This window comes from Mus caroli, unplaced genomic scaffold (assembly GCF_978045245.1).
Source record: "Mus caroli unplaced genomic scaffold, Mus_caroli_1 scaffold_6, whole genome shotgun sequence".
NCBI classification, from domain to species: Eukaryota; Metazoa; Chordata; class Mammalia; order Rodentia; family Muridae; genus Mus; species Mus caroli.
Genome location: NW_028227261.1, coordinates 139,068,560 through 139,076,459, shown reverse-complemented (window position 1 = coordinate 139,076,459; position 7,900 = coordinate 139,068,560). Strand labels below are relative to the sequence as shown.

General features: G+C 38.3%; 1 pseudogene; it reads left to right on the top strand.

The window, feature by feature from the left end:
- The first annotated feature begins 1,539 nt into the window (after positions 1-1,539).
- Positions 1,540-7,648, top strand: LOC110292398 (acyl-CoA-binding domain-containing protein 5 pseudogene; annotated as a pseudogene).
- Positions 7,649-7,900: the final 252 nt, after the last annotated feature.

Below are 7,900 nucleotides of genomic sequence, written 5' to 3'. Positions count from 1 at the left end.
ACTAATTAAGCAAATTAAGGAAAATTTTAAGTGGTCTAAAATTTTACTTAGTATCACTACTCCATGCATGTACCCATTGAGTTTCTATTTAAATGAGATTATAGTTCTAGCTGTTCATGGCTTGCAAAGAAGCAACATTCTGCCACCAGTGTTGGACAAAACCTTGGTTTATAAAATGGATATGCATCAGTAACATGCAAGCAATTATAAAGGAAAACAATCATAAGATATTTTCATCAGTTAATAAGGAAATACAGCACTATAAAAAGTAATAAAGCATGCATTTCTAAACCCCAAAGTGTCAGCTCCAACAAAATGAAATTAAAAGCATTACTTACGAAACTGAGCAACTTCCTTGGGCTTTTAAAATCTGATATTTTTTTGGAGGGAGAATATTAAAGTGTACACTTTAACATTATAATAGCAATAAATATAGTATGTTGTAATCTTTTTAGAAAGTAGCCTGATAATATTCCTGAAAGACATGTGAAGCACATATGTATGCATATAAATTCCCAATTTTACCTTCAGAAATTCATCCTAAGGATAGTTTAGGTATATATATTTATATATATTTATATTATACATTTATATATTTATATTATATATTATTATATATTTATAATATTATATATATATATTTATATATATATAAATCTATATATATTTGATAAGTAGGAGCTGTTGAAATGCCTCGTGGCAATCTCTGAAGTGACAATAAGTAAATATATATAAAATGCAAATTCCAGTGGATTCATAAATGCAAGATAAAAGGAAGTGTGGCAGCTGTTTGGGGATTAGCTGTTGATGACAGTCCGGCCAGGTGACTAAGCATGGGCTTTGATGATTCTAGTGGAGTAGAGGAAGTATTATGATTTGGAATATTAAATGTCCCTAGCAGGTTCAGGTGTTACTACTGAAATGATTATTTGGGAGTCCCTGATATTTTAGGAAGGTTCTGATTAAACAGAAGTGATCGTTGTCATGTTTGAAGGTTAAATTTGGTCTCCAGTCCTGAGCTCAATATCTTTCTGTCCATTATGAGATGAGTAGCCTCCTTCTCCTCCACAGGTTCCTGTCACCATGAGTTAAGACTCACCACAGACCTATAATCAACATAAGCAAGGATTATAAGCTGCAAGCTCTGAGACCACTGCCAAAATAAGTCTTCTTCCAGCTAGGATCTTGCTGTCCATATTTTGTAATAGCAATAAGAAAGTGTGGTTCACATAAACAACTCCTTTTCCTAAACCCCGGCATAGTGTAAGGACTTGGGATTTGTTTTTACAGTATTTTCTGAAAGCAGGGACATACAATGTGTTTATTCCATCGAACCAGAATTTCCTTTGAAACTGGATGACACATAATAAGATTCTTATAAATGAAGTCTGATGTTCAAAGAATAGACTATGATAGGAAGCAGATATAATTTCTAGAGACGAAAATCAATCCATGCACTCTGTAAGAGCATGCCGCAATGAAACCTGAAGCAGCCATAGGATTCTGTCCTAACCACAGCCAGTCAATAAATATTTACACATGGCTGACTCTTTTCCAGGCTTTTTGCCAAGTGCAGAAGGTACAGATTCAGCCGTAGTTTATGGTCAGTTTCCAAATGGTCATGTGAGTTAGAAAGTACCTGGGAAGTGAGAGTGTATTTATATCAGGCTAATTTGGCCAGCGCTGATGTTCTGCTCTATCTAGAGCTATCCCCATGGGCAGAGTGAACCATTGTCAGAGAGCTCTGCTCTCTGAACAAAGCAGGAAAAATGTAGTCCCTGTAACAAACAGCCACCAACTACACAGCATAGCAAACAAAGTATCCAAATGTAAAATTTTAAATTCTTCTATAGGTAAAATAAATACATTTAAGTACCAAGAGTAGAGATCTGTTTTAAACAAGAAGTTATTGTATGTGACTAAAAATTAAATAATGGTTCTACTCTACCAAAGGCAAAGTTTCTGGATGCTTTACAATAAATTCTACAGAAGATTTCCCTTTTCAAACATCAAAGGTAGAGAGCCAAGGAAGATTTAAGTATACAAAAAAAAATATCATTTTTTTAATCTTGGAAAATTTATGCCAGGTGTTCAGAGAATACCTCTTTTTAAGGATAAGGTTTTGGAGGTAGCAATTTCAATTGTGTAATGTCTTAAATACCTCAATTTCTCCAGCTTCACAAAATGAGGTGAAATCTTAAACTAAAAAATAATTTGTTTTATCCAGAAGACACTCCATCCATATTTAATCTGTTAAGTAGATGAGCATTTTCATGTCTATTGTAAAGTTTTTTCTCTCTGAGATCAGGCAGAAGAAAAGGACGAAAAACCATTTCTTCCCAGAACTCCCTTCTTTAAAGACTGAATACTACTGCCACGAGGTTCGTTCCTTCAACCTGAAACTCTGCATCTATGTCTTTGCAATGATATTTGGTGCATGTATTTTTAGATAATCTCATTAGTCTCCTTTTGGTATTAAACTAGGTCTCATTACAGCATCAATCACACACTTAGATGATGGGAATGCATTCTCTTTGGTCTTTAACTCTCAATAACACAGTTTAGAGATCTTTCCACAAACTCTCAGAGCAAAACATTTTTAATATCAAGTTTGGCCAAGTTTTACGCACGGGGGACTGTTGACTAACACATATGCTCTACATGGCCCAAGAACATTGATAATGTATTTCTGCACATACTGATGGAAGGTGTGGAGCAGGACTACAGAAATAGTCTGCTCTTATCCAGTCCTGAACTAAAGTGTACTACAGACTGAGTGATTGATCAAGAACAATTGAAGTTTATTTTCCTGATAGGTGTGGGGGCTAGGACACCAAAGAGTCAGCATCTGTGAAGCGTTTTTGCTATGTCATAGCACAGAGAAGCCACCATGTGTTTAAAGAAGAGGGTACCAAACTAACTTTTACAGCAACATACTCTCTACAGCTCACCCACTGCTAAGATTCATACTTAACTATACTCATGTTGTTTGTGGTGCAGTAAGTTAATTATTGACAGGACATACTTTACAAAAGAGAAAATGTTTATACATAACATGCTACTTGGATAAAGACAGTGACACATTTGAGATGCCAACCCCAATTGCCACCCATTTTAATGCCCATGCGTCGAATACCTTACAATTCTAATACTCAAACCTCCTATCACTGCCAACTATACTAATATGGCCCCACATCAATGCCTATTCCCCTACACACTGTCCACCTCACTGCTGGTGATTTTCCATTCCATGCTGCATGATCACTGCCCACTCCCCTACCCACTCTGCTAGTACCCACTTTGCTACTTACCCAGTACCTATCATTACTCTTTCTTCTGAATATTTTCAATGGTCATTTTTCTATTTGTCCTCATTACCACTCTGGTCTCACTCCCCACTCCTTTCCAGTCCCCACCGTCATTCCTCAACTTCCTATTCATTGTCTACCATCATTGCCCACTCTGATACTCTTACTCGTGATGACCCATCACTACCTACTTTCCCACACTCCTCTATTATATTCACTGCTCATCAACACTACTCTCCATTCTTCCCCTAGTGTTCACCATCACTGTCTACTGTTCTACCTTCTCACCACCATGACCATTTCTAACTCTTCTCTCTACTATCAACCAGTACCTATTCCCCATCATCTTCACTCCCCATTTGTCTTTCTACATCTCACTTTTACAGCCCACTCACCTCTCCACTCTCCACACTATAAAAAAACTTGCCTCCCCAATATCCTATCAGTGTGCATTTTACTCTTCACTCTGTAACAACATTTCTTACTCTTCCATTCTTTGGACCACTTCCATCTCTGTGTGCTATCATTGCCTACTCTCTTACCTATACCATGCCCTCTTCTACCCTCTGGCTGTAATCACTGCACATTTATCTACCCACCCTTGGTGTTCATTCCCTTGTTATGCTATCGTTTAGTGGTCATCTCTCTAAAATCATGACTTAAATTCAAGAATAAGTGGTTAACCTTCTTACATACTTAAAGTCAATCCACATTTTTTATATCTAACATACACCAATTACCCTCATTTTTATTTTTCCCTTCTGAGATCTTAAGTCTATTTTCTTTTGATCTTATAATTAGTAGCGCAGAGATTTTTACTTAGCTTTGGGGATAGACTCTTTTTCTAACCTTCCATTTAGACTCAGAGTCGGGCCTGGAACCCCAAAGGTATGATGTGGCATTTATATTTGGTATGTGTGAGAGAAAATTAATGTCAAATTCAAAGGAACTAGACTCACTCAGGAAACAAATATCTGGGGATGTCTATTCAAGAGGGTCCAGACAGGAGGCAGGCTGACCTACTACTATGGGTGTCCCATAGACTGGATCTTACTGAAGAAGTAGAAAACACCCAACTATCCCGGCTTCCTGGCTGTGGACACAATGTGACCAAGGGCTGTGTCATGTTCCTATATTGTCCCTTTTCTGCCATGATGGATTGTCTATGATGTAAAATAAAGCCTTTTGTATGGTGCTAGAATCTTCCATCAATCTCTGTTTACATAATCCTAGGGATTCTATACCCATTTCTTTAAACTTTTGCATATTCATCCCACAAGCAAGTTCTTAAGTTTTCACATCATATGCTTAGGTTTTCTCACAGCAGTGACCCTCTCTACTTGCTTTCTGAATTACCTTTCTCATCAACACAGCAAAAATGAACCAAAGGATGGATGATTTATACTGACTCACAGTTTCAGGGGACTTAGTCCATAGCTGCATTGCTGCATGTGCTTAGTTAGCCTATCAATGACAAGCACATATGGTGAAAGAGAGTTATTCACTTTAAGGTGGCCAAAAAGCAGAGAGGGGAAAATGTTTGGGCTGGGCTTGCTTGCTCTCCACATTCACTTTTTCTTATTCCATTGTGGCCCCTGCCCTATAGTGTGGTACTATCTATACTCCAAGATGGGGATCAGTTCTCTCTAGAAATTCTCTCAAAGTCACATTTAGAAGTATGTTTTTACTGAATGGATGTTTCTAAATATGATCAACTTAGCACAAAATCTAGTCATCATAATGTTGAACTTAAAGATGTCTATGGACACTAGGACATTTTACAACAGTATCATAGCTAAAATATAATAAAAAGTCCTGTAATATTTAATATAGAGAGAGGCATAGAGAATTTAAGAAAGTAAACAAAACATTTATATTAGGACCTACCTTATCTCAGTCTTCTGGGCCTGCCAGACACAAAGTTCTTTTCCTGTGCACTGCACTTGCCTTTCTTAAGCTCCTTCTTTTCCTTTTTATTCCAATCCTCTGAAACAGTTCTTGGCATGTAGATCAGTAACACTTGACAGAGTCAATTAAGACAAACAGACAAACAGGCAAATACACATACAGGGGCTGGAAAGCTTGCTCAGTGGTTAGGAGGACATATTGATTTTGCAAAGTCTCTGAGTTCAGTTTCACACACCCACTTTGAAAAGCTCACAACTGTCTGTAATTCCAGCTCCAAGGGATCTGATTCACTCTCATGAACCTGGTCCCCCACAAAATTAAAAATAAGATCTCTTAAAAATGGCAATACTTATATTTTTATGAAAGAAAGCATGGGCTAGAGAAGAGAGAGACAGAAGACACCCCAGTAGTTCTGGAAATGCTAACTTATTATACTTGGTCACAAAACAAAATACCCTGTCTCAACCAAGGTAGAAAGCAGGGACTGATACTTTAAGTTTATATTCTCTGACTACCATATGTGTGCTTCGATAGTGTATAACTTCACTTACAGTCAGAAACATACATGTAGTAGATGTACTACACACACACACACACACACATGCAAACTAGAAAACAATATCATCAATCACTCAGATATGGTGGTACACCAAGTCATAGGAGTCTGAGGTAGGATGATCAGGAGTTTAAGACCATTCTGGAATAGAGCAGGTGATTCAGACCATCTTTGGCTATACAGTAAGACCTTGTCTCAAGCAGAATTATTCATGGTGGTGTATGCCTATGATCAGGAGACTGACATGGGATGATGGAGTTTGAGGCTAACCTTGGCTCCATCTCAAGCTCCTGTTTCAAACAAAATGAAAAAAAAATACAGAAAGAAAACACAGGCAAACAAAATCCAATGCCAAAGATGAATATTCTAGTGAGGATATTGAGACTGAAAAGTATACATAGTAAAAATTTTCAAGACAGCAAAACTTAGGGAGTGAAGGAGTTGGAAAACAGAAAGCTGGTGATAATGTAGTAGAACAAGGGAGCCATGTTCCAGCCCCAGCAAACAGCAGAACTCTGCAGCATCGGCCATGTGGCCTTGTGGAAAATTGAAGGAACTACTGAACAATTGGTGCTAGCTAGCTGGAGCTAAGAAATTAGTGCTGATTAAGAAGCGACCAGCATCACTGAGTTGAAATTGTCTGGAAAGTGTTTTCTGAGAGCACAAAAAAGCTGTGTTCCAGAGTTAGCCAAGGTTATACCTTGTGCTGCAGCTCTACTTGATCGTGGTAATGTTCTGACCTCTTCAAATGCCAAAGCTGTTAATGGTAAAGCAGAGGGCAGTGATAGTGGGGCTGAGTCTGAAGAAAAAGAGGCCCAAGAAGAGTTAAAAGGAGCAAAACAGAGTGGCAGTGATGATAAGAAAATGATGAAGAAATCAACAGATAAGAACTTGGAAATCATTGTTACCAATGGTTATAAAGTTAGCTTTGCTCAGGATATACAGAGTGATATTCATACTGATTCTTCCCAGAGCACCAGAAGCAGTGAAGATGAAAAGCTTGGAGATCAGAGCTGGCAGCAGACAGGAAAACCACTGTTGTCTGTGTTCACCAAGATACAAATGAAGATCCCAGTGAAGATGCTTCAGGAAAACATCATGTGACAAGTGACTCAGATAGTGAAGTGTACTGAGATTCTATGGAGCAATTTGGACAAGAAGAGTATTATTTAGGTGGTGATCCTACTCAGCACTTGGAAGGTTCTGGTTCTGGTGAAGATACTTAACAATCTCCTGAAATTGGCAGCATTGGGAAAATGCAGATGGTAGCAGTCAAGGGAAAAGGTGATGTGAAACTCAGAGGAGAAGATGTCAAAAGTGGAACACCGCACCATAAGAGGTGGAGAGAGCGAGGACTTCTCCAGTATCAGGAGAGGGCGAGTGCATAGAATGCCACATTTGAGTGAAGGAACCAATGGTCAGCAAGTAGGAAGTGGGGGTGATGGAGAATGCTGAGGCTCAGACCGAGGGTCTAGAGGCAGCCACAATGAGCAGATCGCTCTTGTGCTCATTAAATTGCAGGAGGACTTGGGAGGCAGAGGCAGGTCAATTTCTGAGTTAGAGGCCAGCCTGGTCTACAGAGTGAGTTCCAGGACAGCCAGGACTACACAGAGAAACCCTGTCTCAAAAAAATCCAAAACAACAACAACAAAAACAACAACAAAAAAGAATGTTCTTCAGAGACTTCAAAAACTGGAAACGCTAACTGCAGGCAAAATTATCTTTGTAGACAAGTAATCAGCCCTCCTCACAGAGACCAGTTTGATGGCCCTTTGAGATGTCCCCTAGTGCATTAGCTTTTGCTAGTATATGGCCTTTTATTTCTCAGTGGTTGGCACATTTGTATTATCAAAGAAGGAGAAGAAAACTAAATTGAAGAAATGGCATTTTACTCAAGAAGACTGCTGGGCCTGGATACCCTAAGAGATGGATTGGAAATGAAGTGGAATTCAGAAGAAAATCTCAGTTTTGATGATTCCATTGCTTTTTTGTCCAGTAGTTTGGTTTACATACACAAATATTCTTTGCACTACACAAATGGTAACATTTTAAAGACTAATGTCGCTGATACTTGAAAAATCAGTGTCAACTAGATTTTAAGTAGCATCCATAGACTTACTCTTTTTGA